Source organism: Dendrobates tinctorius, unplaced genomic scaffold (assembly GCF_039654945.1).
Source record: "Dendrobates tinctorius isolate UK_male_01 unplaced genomic scaffold, ASM3965494v1 ptg000513l, whole genome shotgun sequence".
NCBI classification, from domain to species: domain Eukaryota; kingdom Metazoa; phylum Chordata; class Amphibia; order Anura; family Dendrobatidae; genus Dendrobates; species Dendrobates tinctorius.
In genome coordinates this window covers 600,521-614,065 of record NW_027362172.1, presented here as the reverse complement: position 1 = coordinate 614,065, position 13,545 = coordinate 600,521, and the positions used below count along the sequence as shown (strand labels likewise).

General features: G+C 43.5%; 1 protein-coding gene across 4 annotated transcripts in view; it reads right to left on the bottom strand.

Moving 5' to 3' along the window:
* LOC141078153 (nck-associated protein 5-like) overlaps positions 1–13,545 on the bottom strand; it is a 74,484-nt gene that overhangs the window by 30,571 nt on the left and 30,368 nt on the right. The window contains exon 3 of one of the 4 annotated variants that reach the window (XM_073564988.1): positions 1,677–1,843. The exons of 2 other annotated variants lie outside the window; for them this stretch is intronic. The gene's annotated coding sequence lies outside the window, so the exon portion shown is untranslated. The remainder of the gene's footprint in view (positions 1–1,676; positions 1,844–13,545) is intronic. One more of the 4 variants, XM_073564989.1, reaches the window with a different exon arrangement.

The following is a 13,545-nucleotide window of genomic DNA, read 5'->3' as shown; positions in this document are numbered from 1 at the left end:
TTTTTGGTGGGTTTTCTGCAATCAACTAATTTTTCAACCTTTTAAGAAAAAGCAAGGAGTATATACCTAAAAAGAAAAAAAAAGGATATGGCAAAGATTTTCAGATTATCACTATTTTTTCCCTAAAACAATCCTGAAAACATAATATTTTTACCACACATCTACCATATGTTTGGGTGTATTCAGGTGTTGCATATTTTCAATAAGCTCTTAAAAGGGAATCTGTAAACGGATTCATGCTGCCCAAACCTCAGGCAGCATGAATCAGGGCTTGGCTGCACGACTCTATTTCACTGAAACGCTCTGACATTTCAGAAAAAACATTTTACATATCAAGGTGGACACCATGGCCAGAGACCAGACTAATCCAGAACTGTTCTATCCGGCTTTTCCCTGTGCCGAAACCATATTGCAGGTGATTGACAGGTCTAAGTATATATGAGGGAGAAATCTTTCAATCCTATGCAGCAGTGATGGAAAGAGCCTCCTTTAAAGAGAACCTCGGGCAGCATGAATCAGATCGTGGCTGCACGATGGCTCTGGTGTTTCGCATAAAATATACTTTCCCGATCTGTCTGGCACAGCTCCCGGCTGTATCTTTCAAGTACATTTTCTTTGAAACATCGTAGTGATGGAGCCGCCAGGCTCGGATTCATGCTGCCCGAGGTTCTCTTTAAGGAGGCCTTTAGAAGTGAGAAGGCAATAATTTTTCAACCAAATATTTTTCTCTTGCTTTCTGAAAAAAAAAAAAAAAAAAAAAAAAATGTGACAAGTTTATCTAAAGATATTTTGAAATCACAATATTGATCCTTTTAGTTCGCAACTGAACAAAATACACAAGTGTACAGTGAGGTCGCGTAAGTGCAATAGTCGCTTTTTGAGTATCGGTTGAAACCAGAAAAGACAATATGCAGATCGATTTTCTTTTCTTTGCTGACAGCAAGTAATTAATACGGACAGATGTAATGAAGTCCAGAAAGGGGTTTGTTCCATCTCTCATTATACGCTACAAGATCCCAGATCTAGGACGGGAGCTCCGGTTGCAGCCCAGGGACATCACCGCCCCATGGCCATGGAGCACAATTATACACACACTCCCTTATTATTACATACAACCCAACGCTTGTCAGGAATAAGTGCAGACATAAAAGGGACGGTCAGGCGGGATAACCTACTACCAATGACGGGGTTAACTGTAGAAAACAGCTGTCACGTTTAATAAGATGTCAGTAGGCGTCCAGGGACTAGAGCAAAAGTACTGCACTCTCTACAGGTAACGAACCTGTACCTGTCAGAACTGAGTAGCCATTGCCAACACAAGAGGTCAAAACAATGTCCATCTCACACTTAAAATGAAGGGCAGAGCCTTCACCCCACGGCCAGGCTCATACGGGTGACTGTACTCTTGGCAGCAGCTGTGCATGGGTTATGTACGGCAGTATACCCCTCCTCTACCTCCAACAGAGCCGAAAGGATTCATTATTACATACAGACATGTGGGGTCTCAGCTGTACATCTGGAGACTACCAATCCCACTGCACCTTGGCGTCCATGTGCTACAGTTAGACCTCATATTCGGCAGACACACGTGAACAGTCACACAGGCGGTATTATTTCTGCTCACATGGAGATGAAAAATATTTGCACATAATACATAGTATACGTGGCAAGCTCACCTTATGTCTAAGAACAAGAGAAACAAGATGTTGGCGACCTTGGTTGTACGACAGCAAACTTCCAGGTCCGGTTTTCTGTCCGTGTTCTGCCGCAGACCACCACGTTAGAACGTTGCTCTGTGTAATCATTCTAGCAGGGGCTGCTTCATCCGAAAATTACCTATGGCCTTAATTACGTTTTTATTCCAAGAAAAAAAGGGACAGGAATTTTTTAAAACAATATTTATCTGAATTAAAGGTGAACCTTTCATTCGGGTTTTACTTCCCAAACCGTGGGCAACGTGAATCAAAGACTGCACAGATGAAGCCAGACATCTTACTCTGAAATGTTGCGGTATTTAAGAGAAAACTAATTTTTATGAAATGCCATCTGGGGATTATAGGCTAATACCCTACTAGTCTGCCCCCATCCCTGGCTGCTCCCCGCCACGCTCCTGCTGACAGAGAGATACCGGTCAATCAGTTGGAGGGGCAGGGAGAAGAAGCTGGTTGGGGACCTCAGCAGACTAGTCAGGTCTCTGCCTACAGCGCCTTGATGGTTTCTCCAGCTATGCTTTTCTGAATCAACACACATTTCAAAGCAAAACAAACCTAGATGAAATCATACAACCAGACTCCAATTAATGCTGCATGTGGTTCAGTCAGCACGAGTCTAATGTGAGGTTTCCTTTGAATATTAACACGAATTCCTGCCGGTCTCACACTGGATATAATAGAAAGGTAAAACCTACATGTAGATGACACAGGCTGCATCACTGACCATGGGCAATTGGCAAAGCTTATTTACCCATAAGGTAAAAAGACTCCTATTAACAAGTATCACTAGGTGTACATTAATAGAAAAAGAAAACTGATTTCACTGGTCATAAAAAAAAACAACATTGTGAAATATATTGGTACTAGCTTGGCCCGTGCGAAATTTTCGTCGGGGGCGCAGGCAATTTCAGAAAAAGCAAGCTGCTCAAATGTAAATGTACTTCATGAGCTGATGAACACAGACAGGTATTTATATACCGTATGTAGTTTGGTAATACAATAAATCGGTTTGATAAGTAGAGGCCAAATAAATATTTTCCAGTTGAGGTGCCACCTGCAGGTCATTGTGTCATTCTGCAGGTTTATGAAAATGAATGTTTAAACTGTATTTAGTGATAAAATCGTGAATGTGTGGTTTGTTTGGCTATTTTCTTGCTGAAGGGAGCAAGTTTACCTTTCAAAAGGGGTATCGTGTGTGTGTGCGGCGAAGGAATCAGTGAAAAAGCAGTGCATGTTTACAAATGTGTTGGTAGTGTGCTTTGGGGTACTGTGGTGCCACCTGCAGGTCATTTTTCCTTACTGCAGGTTTATGAAAATTAATGTTTAAACTGTATTTTGTGATCAAATCGTGGATGTGTGGTTTGTTTGGCTGTTTTAGTGTGTGTGTGTGTGTGTGTGTGTGTGTGTGTGTGTGTGTGTGTGTGTGTGTGTGCGCGCAGTATGAACGGGTATACAAAGGAATCACTGAAAAACAGTAGAGCTGTAACTTGCATCTTTTCATACTACATACATTGACACTACAGCCAGTTTTACAGAAGTCAACAGCCAACAGATTTTTCTTTTTTTTTTTAGATTGCAATGCAACACAAAGAATTGGCGGCACTCACCGAGTGTGATAAAACCGCCTTTATACTCAAATGATAAAAGTAGTACAACAGGCACAGGAAGTTTGCGAGACAGGTTGCAGGCAATTGCCATTTCGGATCTACTGATGCCTCTACGGGTCCTCTTCAGGATTTGTGAAAGGTCCTCACATCCAGTCTATTTTGGCTCAGCGGGAGTCCAACTGGATCCGTTTTTTTCTTTATTTTTTTTTTTTTAAACATTGAAGTCTAAGGAAAACAGATCCATTAATTAGCCATACATTTTTCATTCATTTGAAAAGGATTGATTTTTGTTAACTGAATCAGTTTCAAATAGTGTTGAGCATTCCGATACCGCAAGTATCGGGTATCGGCCGATACTTGCTGTATCGGAATTCCGATACCGACTTCCGATATTTTTTCAATATCGGAATTCGGCATCGGAATCGGAAGTTCAAAGTTGATTGACAGACTGACGTCATCATGATGCGCGGTGTGTGCGCATCATGATGCGCCGTCATTTCGGGCCTTCTGGGGGTCTCTGCCGGCCTGCCGGGGGGCTGTGCCGGCCTGCCGGGGGGGCTGTGTGGACTGCCCGGGGTCTGTACCGGCCTGCCGGGGGGCTGTGCCGGCCTGCCGGTGGTCTGTGCACCCTGTGGGGGTCTGTGCCGGCCTGCCGGGGGGCTGTGCAGGCTCCGGGGGGCTGTGCCGGCCTGCCGGTGGTCTGTGCCGGCCTGCCGGTGGTCTGTGCCGGCCTGCCGGTGGTCTGTGCCGGCCTGCCGGTGGTCTGTGCCGGCCTGCCGGTGGTCTGTGCAGGCATCGTCCGATGGGACTACAAGTCCCATCGGGCGATGCCTGCTACCATGACAGTGATTGACACATTAGCCAATGATGGGACAGTAGTAGTCCCATCATCCGGCTAATGTGTTAAATGTTAAAAAAAAAATAAAAAATAAAATACTACATACATACTACATGCATGCTACATACATACTACATGCTACATACATACTACATACATACTGCATGCTACATACATACTACATACATACTACATGCATGCTACATACATACTACATGCTACATACATACCACATACATACTACATGCTACATACATACCACATACATACTACATGCATGCTACATACATACTACATGCATGCTACATACATACTACATGCATGCTACATACATACTACATGCATGCTACATACATACTACATGCATGCTACATACATACTACATGCATGCTACATACATACTACATGCTACATACATACCACATACATACTACATGCATGCTACATACATACTACATGCATGCTACATACATACTACATGCATGCTACATACATACTACATGCATGCTACATACATACTACATGCATGCTACATACATACTACATGCATGCTACATACATACTACATGCATGCTACATACATACTACATGCATGCTACATACATACTACATGCATGCTACATACATACTACATGCATGCTACATACATACTACATGCATGCTACATACATACTACATGCTACATACATACCACATACATACTACATGCATGCTACATACATACTACATGCATGCTACATACATACTACATGCATGCTACATACATACTACATGCATGCTACATACATACTACATGCATGCTACATACATACTACATGCATGCTACATACATACTACATGCATGCTACATACATACTACATGCATGCTACATACATACTACATGCATGCTACATACATACTACATGCATGCTACATACATACTACATACATACATACTACATATATACTACATGCATGCTACATACATACATACTACATATATACTACATGCATGCTACATACATACTACATGCATGCTACATACATACTACATGCTACATACATACTACATGCTACATACATACTACATGCTACATACATACCACATACATACATGCTACATACATACTACATATATACTACATGCATGCTACATACATACTACATATATACTACATGCATACTACATATATACTACATGCATGCTACATACATACTACATATATACTACATGCATGCTACATACATACTGCATGCTACATGCATGCTACATACATACTACATACATACCACATATATACTACATACATACAATACATTCATACAATACATACATAGACATACAGTACATATAACATAGAGTAACATACTTACCAATACTTGTCACATTGTTCCCCGAAGCCATTGTCGTCTACGGAATAAATATTAACATAACAAACCACAAAAATACTCACCCACGATCCGAAGCAGTCCACGAGTGTGTCCCACGACGATCTTGGGTAGAGAACTGCAGCATCAGATGATGCTGCCGTTCTCTACGGGCTGCAGGAATCCAATGACGGAAGGTAGGTATCCTTCCGCACTGTATTCCTCCGCCACTTAAAAAAAAAAAAGTCCCTAGTCTCACTTTATGCCATTGCTGCATGGGAAATTCCCACACAGCAATGGCATAAAGTGAGACTAGGGACTTTTTTTTTTTTTTTAAGTGGCGGAGGAATACAGTGCGGAAGGATACCTACCTTCCGTCATTGGATTCCTGCAGCCCGTAGAGAACGGCAGCATCATCTGATGCTGCAGTTCTCTACCCAAGATCGTCGTGGGACACACTCGTGGACTGCTTCGGATCGTGGGTGAGTATTTTTGTGGTTTGTTATGTTAATATTTATTCCGTAGACGACAATGGCTTCGGGGAACAATGTGACAAGTATTGGTAAGTATGTTACTCTATGTTATATGTACTGTATGTCTATGTATGTATTGTATGAATGTATTGTATGTATGTAGTATATATGTGGTATGTATGTAGTATATATGTAGTATGTATGTAGCATGCATGTAGCATGCAGTATGTATGTAGCATGCATGTAGTATATATGTAGTATGTATGTAGCATGCATGTAGTATATATGTAGTATGTATGTAGCATGTAGCATGCATGTAGTATGTATGTGGTATGTATGTAGCATGTAGTATGTATGTAGCATGCATGTAGTATATATGTGGTATGTATGTAGCATGTAGTATGTATGTAGCATGCATGTAGTATATATGTAGTATGTATGTAGCATGCAGTATGTATGTAGCATGCATGTAGTATATATGTAGTATGTATGTAGCATGTAGTATGTATGTAGCATGCATGTAGTATGTATGTAGTATGTAGCATGTAGTATGTATGTAGCATGCATGTAGTATATATGTAGTATGTATGTAGTATATATGTAGTATGTATGTTGCATGTAGTATTTATGTAGTATGAATGTAGCATGTATGTAGTATGTAGTATGAATGTAGCATGTATGTAGTATGCATGTTGTATGTATGTAGCATGTAATTTTTTTTTTTTTTTTTTTTACATTTAACACATTAGCCGGATGATGGGACTACTACTGTCCCATCATTGGCTAATGTGTCAATCACTGTCATGGTAGCAGGCATCGCCCGATGGGACTTGTAGTCCCATCGGACGATGCCTGCACAGACCCCCGAAGCCTGCACAGACCACCGGCAGGCCGGCACAGCCCCCCGGAGCCTGCACAGCCCCCCGGCAGGCCGGCACAGCCCCCCGGCAGGCCTGCACAGCCCCCCGGCAGGCCGGCACAGCCCCCCGGCAGGCCGGCACAGCCCCCCGGCAGGCCGGCACAGCCCACCGGAGCCTGCACAGCCCACCGGCAGGCCGGCACAGACCACCGGAGCCTGCACAGACCCCCTGGCAGGCCGGCACAGCCCCCCGAAAGGCCCGTACAGACCCCAGAGAGGCTGTACAAGGGCAGGAAAGGGTTTTTCTTATTCCGATACCGGAAGTCCCATAGACTTGAATGGGACTTCCGGTATCGGAATCGGCGATACCGATACTTTTTTTAAAGATCGGCCGATACCATCCGATACGATACTTTGAAGTATCGGACGGTATCGCTCAACTCTAGTTTCAAAGGAAAGAAATCAGATGGCTAATGAATGGATCCATTTTCCATAGACTTCAGTGTTTAAAAAAAAAAAAACAACCAGATTCAGTTGAAATCAATTTTTTTTCAGCAGGAGAAAAAAGTGGTGTCTACTGTCTTCACTACTTTTTTCTGTCAATGGATTGCTGCTTGATAAGTTCTAACGGTTGATTAGTGGACATGTGAACAAACCCTTGTAAGCGCAGATTCAGGTCATAACCACAGTAACAAATAAATGTCCATTTCTTTAAGGGACAAGAAAACATATTCAACTATTCCAAATTACGCAATTATTTCATAACAAAAAAGCAAGGCTCTATAATAAGAATGGAGGCATGTGATGCCAACCAGAATGTAAAGTGCACGATGCAAGTGTGGGGTTCCTTATTTTTCCTTGGAACGGAAGTTAAAAGCAAAATAGGGATACCATTGTCTGCCGACATCCGCTCCATGAAGAAGACATCCTTTGTGTTACAACGCAGCAGCAGTGATGGCTGCAAACTAAAAAGTGACACTTTACAACATCCATTCAAGCATTACTAGACTTTCTTACTGGATAATATAATACTTCCTTCTTAGATGCTTCTATGATTATCACACATACTGCGAATGGTCTCCCAAACACAAATCGGATTACAAAAATATTTCAGAATTATATGTGCTGCATCCGCACTAAATAGACTAAGCTTGGTAAGTGAAGTGAGAAAAATATAGGCAAAAAATAAATTTCTGGGATCAAATAAGTAAAAATTGACATGTGCATATGTATTCACCCCGTTTACTATGCAGCCCATAACAATTTCTGGTGCCATTAATTTTCTTCATAAGTCACATGTTTAGTGACAGGAAGCCCACCTGTGTGCAATTTAAGTGTCACATGTCTGTCAGTATATAAAAACTTTACCTTTTCTAATAGGTCACAGAGACTGCAACACCACTAACCAAACCATCACTAACCATGATGACCAAGGAGATCTTTAAACAAATCAGCGACAAAGTTGTTGAGAAGTACAAGTCAGGGTTGGGTTATAAAAAAAAAAATCTCAATCTCTGATGATCTATGAAGCACCATCAAATCTATCATCATCAAATGGTAAGAACATGGTACCACAACAAACCTGCCAAGAGAAGACCGCCCATCAAAACTCTCAGCCCGGGAAAGAAGGGCATTAATTAGACAGGCAGCACACAGACCAAAGGTAATTCTGCAGTAGCTGCAGAGTTCCTAAGCAGAGACTGGAGTATCTGTCCATATGACCACAATAAGCCGTACACTCCATAGAGGTGGTCTTTATGAAAGGGTGGGTAGAAAAAAGCCTTTACTTACACTCAAAAATTGTCATGCTCATTTTGAGTTTGTCAAAAGACAAGTGGGAGACTCTCCAAACGTATGGAGGAAGGTGCTGTGGTTAGATGAATCCAAAAACTGAACTGTTTGGCAATCAAGGTAATCGCAATGTAACAAACCAACAGCTCATCACCCCAAGACCCCCAATCCCACAGTGAAACATGGTGGTGGCATGATCATGCTGTGGGGATGTTGTTCAGCAGTATGGACAGAGAAACTGGTCCTAGTTAAGGAGAAGGTGGATGCTGCGAAATATAGGGATATTCTTAAGCAAAACCTGTTTCAGTCTGTCAGTGATTTAAGACTGGGACGGAGGTTCATCTTCCAACAAGACAATGAACAAAGCATACGGCTAAAGCAACACTAGAGTGGTTTAAGGGGAAATGTGTAAATGTTTTGGAGAGGCCTAGTCAAAGTCCAAAGCTTAATCCTTAATGGTTCACAATGAAAATAAAACCAAATGTTCACAGTTGTAGGTATGTTCTTTACAGGAACTGATAAAAACCCTAAAGAGTGAAATTCCAGGTTGTCAGGTAGCAAAAAAAAAATATGCAAAGGGCATGAATACTTTTGCAAGCTACTGTATGTGGGGGGGAAGTAAAAAGCCCAAGTACAAGCTTCTTTTACCCATTAGAATGTAGAAAAGAAACAGCACTTGCATAACACACAGCCTCCTTGAGCCATGTACACACATTGCGTTTTTTTCCGCAGCCAAAACGTGCTCTCTTGGCAGTAAAGAAGTTGCTTCAAACAAAGCAGATTTTGCTGAGTTTTTGCTGCGTTTTTGTTGTCTCTTGTGGATGCTGATAAAGTATAGGGGTCCAAAAAAAAGACATGATTTAACTTCCTTATGTTTTTGCACCAAAAACACAGCAAAACAGATACTTGCCTTTGTTGCTGAATTTTTGCACCAACCATTGTTTCCTATGGGTGAAAAAACGCTGCAAGTATGCAGAAAATATGCTGAAAGAAGTGACATGCTGCAGTTTTAAAAAATGCAGCAGTTTTCCAAATCAGTCAGGAAAATAAAACCAATGTGTGTGCATGAGATTTCTGAAATGTCAGACTTTGCTGCAAAATAAAAAAAAAAGCTGCAAAAATGCAACGTGTTAAAATTTTTTTTGGGAAAATGGGGGTGCGTCTTAAAGTCAGAATATACTTACAAATACCATGGCAACAGCAGGAGTTGGGGGATTCTGTGGCAGTCACAACGCTGCCAGGCAATGATCACACTCCCTTCCCAGGCTGGTGCGGCTGGTACTGCAGGTTCGGCCTGTGGTGCAGAGGGGGGGGCTCTGCCGGCATCTTGTGAAATCTCGGAGGCCCCACATATCCATTACTGCGATGCTGCCTCCGGGAAAATGGCCACTGGGGGCGGCGCATGCTCAGATTGAGATATCGGCAATGAGATCTCATCCCGCAGCAATGGATATGCGGGGCCTCCGGGGTTTCACAAGATGCTGGCGGAGCCCCCCCGCACCACAGAGCACAATTGCCGGACCTGCCGCACCAGCCTAGAAGGGATTTATTGGAAACCACCGCACCAGCCTGGGATGGGATTTACTGGAGGCCACCACACCTGCCACACCAGTCTGGGATGGGAGTCATATCACCGGACCACCGAACACCCTGCGACCCCGTTCCACCAGCGCCGCTGATAGCACCGCCCCTCCCCCGGGTAAGACGGACCCCCATTTGGCACGTTGATTTTTTTTCCCTATTCTGAAAATCTGGGGTGTGTGCTTTGGTCTGGTGCGTCTTATAGTCCAAAAAATACGGTATATTAGTGTTCATCGAAAAGATTTGTAGACCCTTGGCCCAGTGAAAACCTACTACCTAATAAAAATTATATTTAAAAAATATATATTATTTCCAAAGTGCCAACCTATTCTGCAGCACTTTACAACTCATAGTAGGCTGCCGCAACGTCATTACATCATGGTGGGCTACAAATCAGAAGCGACACAAGGAACGTAACAGATAGTAGGAGGTTTGCAGGGCCCTAGCCCTAGAGGGTCCTGCAAAGCTTATGGTTCAGTTGTACTTCGCCCAAGTCCCATTCTCACATGTTTTCATCGGAGTGCTAAAACTACTGTATATAAAATAAAAAAAGAAAAACAAAATAACAAAAAACACTTCATGTAATGGTTCCTTACCTTTCCAGATATCATTGTCACAGAAGACAAGATTATTTTACATAAAGTAATTACTTTGCCATCATTAGCTAAACACTACAGGAAGAACAAGTACTTGATAAGATGCATCTAGAGCCCTGTGTACAATTAATTTGCAGTAGAAATATGCTGGCTTGCTGATCTTCCAAGAATACCAATTATGCAGATTGCAATGTTTTTGGCTAATCACAGGGGACAAATTAAGTTTAAAATCACTGTCCCTGCAGAGCCGGCACCTCTGTAATAAGAAGCGATGGAAACATTTAGACAAGGATATTCCTACTGATAGGTCGGATTGCTGTCTTTATCTTGGAGAAAAGTTTACCCACAGCCTCTCAAGACGAGGGCAAATCCACAAGTCAGTTTCGCTTCTTGTTCGCCTATAACGGACCGATTTTCATCTATTTTTGGTCCTTTTCTTTTGTATGAACTTAGGTTTCCAAAGTGTCTCCAAACATTAGTCAGTGGAAAATGTACTGTCTACCATAGACTACGTCCATGTGCCGGCCAATTGTTCGTAGACCTTTTTCTTTGCATGAGTGAGTTTGGTCAATCATTATAGTCTGATATGCACCTATACTACAACTCTAAATATAGCTTTTTCGCCACCATGAAATGTAAACTTGCGAGAAAGCATTGTGATGTAGGGCCCCTACAGTAGGGGTTACCTCCAAAAAAAAAACAAAAAAAAAAAAAACATACTCGCCCTCCTTGGCTCCGGTGCCTGCTCTCAGTCACTGCTTCTTTCTCTGCATTTTGGCTGTAGCTTTGACATCACTTCCACAGAGCACATCACCACTGCAGACAATCACTTATCTTAGCAATTCGTGCTGGCTGTATCAGCAGTGTCACTTCGCTCAGCGATTGGCTGCAGTGGTGATGTGCATTATTGACGTAATGTCACCAATCCAGCTAAGACGCAGACCGGAGCAGCAGCACTATCTGATTTTGATAGTTACATGAGTAACATCATTTGGAAGCCATTTTTGTAAAAGTGGAAAACCTCTTTTAAAAAGGAACACGTCAGCATATTTTTTTGATACATGAATTCTGTGGTATGGCTGTCTTTTGCACCTATAAAAGTGACACCTTTTCTGTACAGGTACAACCTGCCAGGGATGGGAAATTTAGCGTAGAAGGAATATGCAAATCAGGCTAGAAGTGCACTGGGGGTGTGTTTGTGAACTTGCAGGAAGCACGCAAGTACATTAACACGCCCCGATGCACTTCTGGATTGATTTGCATATATACGTGTAGTAGGGGCCCAGATTGGGTGGTGGTCCACTGCTTACCGCGCACAGACGACACAGACAAGACGGAGGCAGATTTTCGGTTGCAACAGGTCCGAGTTTATTGGCCATCCTCCTGACGACCGTAGCCATACACCGCAGTTCCTTTACAGCTCTTTCCTTCAGTCGCAGGGACATTCCTCGTGGATCTTTCGCTGGGGCTGCCCTACGCCTATCTACCGCCAGCGCTTCACCAGTCCAAGGTCGTCGTCCAATCGGTACGCCCGGGGCCTCGTCTGTCCTGCGGTTCCTCGTGTCAGGGCCACCACCTGACTGTCTCTTCCTGTCAGTCCCCTGGTCGATCTCTCCACCGTTGTCAGTCTTCTGTACTGAGTCTTCTCCTCCTGAGCTCCTCCCGGGACTAGCCTAGCCTGGAACCCTGTCCTGTCCTATTTATCCCCTTCCTCGGGAATTTCCCTCCTGGGTTCCTATCTCCCCGCCCCCCATGACTAAGCGGTTTCGTAGTCCTAAGCTGCTGTCAAGTCCTGTTCTATGCTCCCCCCACCATCTTGTGGTCAAATCTAGGTACTGTACTCCTTTTCCACCTTCCCCAGCTGTTTCCCTTCTGTCATTGCCAATATCCGTCTATAGTGCACAAACCGTCCCTTCTTCTTGCAATCAAGTCTGTCTGTCAAGTCACCTTCCCCACACTCCCCCTTCCTTTGTCTATTGTCGTCCCCAACAATCGTACTCCCTACCTACGTCGTCCTGAAGCTTGTCCACAGTCTGTTGTCGGACCGGTTGTTGGGCCAAACCCGCCACATGTGGGGGGACGAACCAAACCGGGAGCACCATGCTCTGAGCAGCCTACTGCTACTCGCCGGCGCGCATGCCACGTGACAACTTCTTTCAGGTTGGTGAGGTCCACCCGGACTACTCTACAGCGTGTACTCTACAGCGTGTCCTGATCTGGCTGTACATCACTTCAATGACACTCTTAGAAGCACCCTTGACCAAGTAGCTCCCCTCACCCTCAGAACCTCCAAACACAGAGTGAAACAGCCCTGGCTCACATCGCAAACCCGATTTCTCCAGCGATGCTCTAGGTGTGCTGAACGCTTATGGAGGAAAACACACACACCAGAAGACTTCATACACTTCAAATTTATGTTAAGGACATATAACTCTGCCCTTCACCTCGCCAAACAGACCTACTTCACCACCCTGATCTCCTCACTATCCAACAACCCCAAGAAACTTTTTGACACCTTTCACTCCCTCCTCAGGCCAAAAGCACAAGCCCCTATCACAGACATTTGCACTGATGACCTGGCCTCCCACTTTATAGAGAAAATAGACAATATCCGTCAGGAAATCCGCTCCCAATCACCAAGTTCAGTGACTCCCATCCCTCCCTGCATTTCCCCTGGCTCACTCTCCACATTTGCTCCCATCACAGAAGAAGAAGTCTCCAGGCTCCTCTCCTCTTCTCG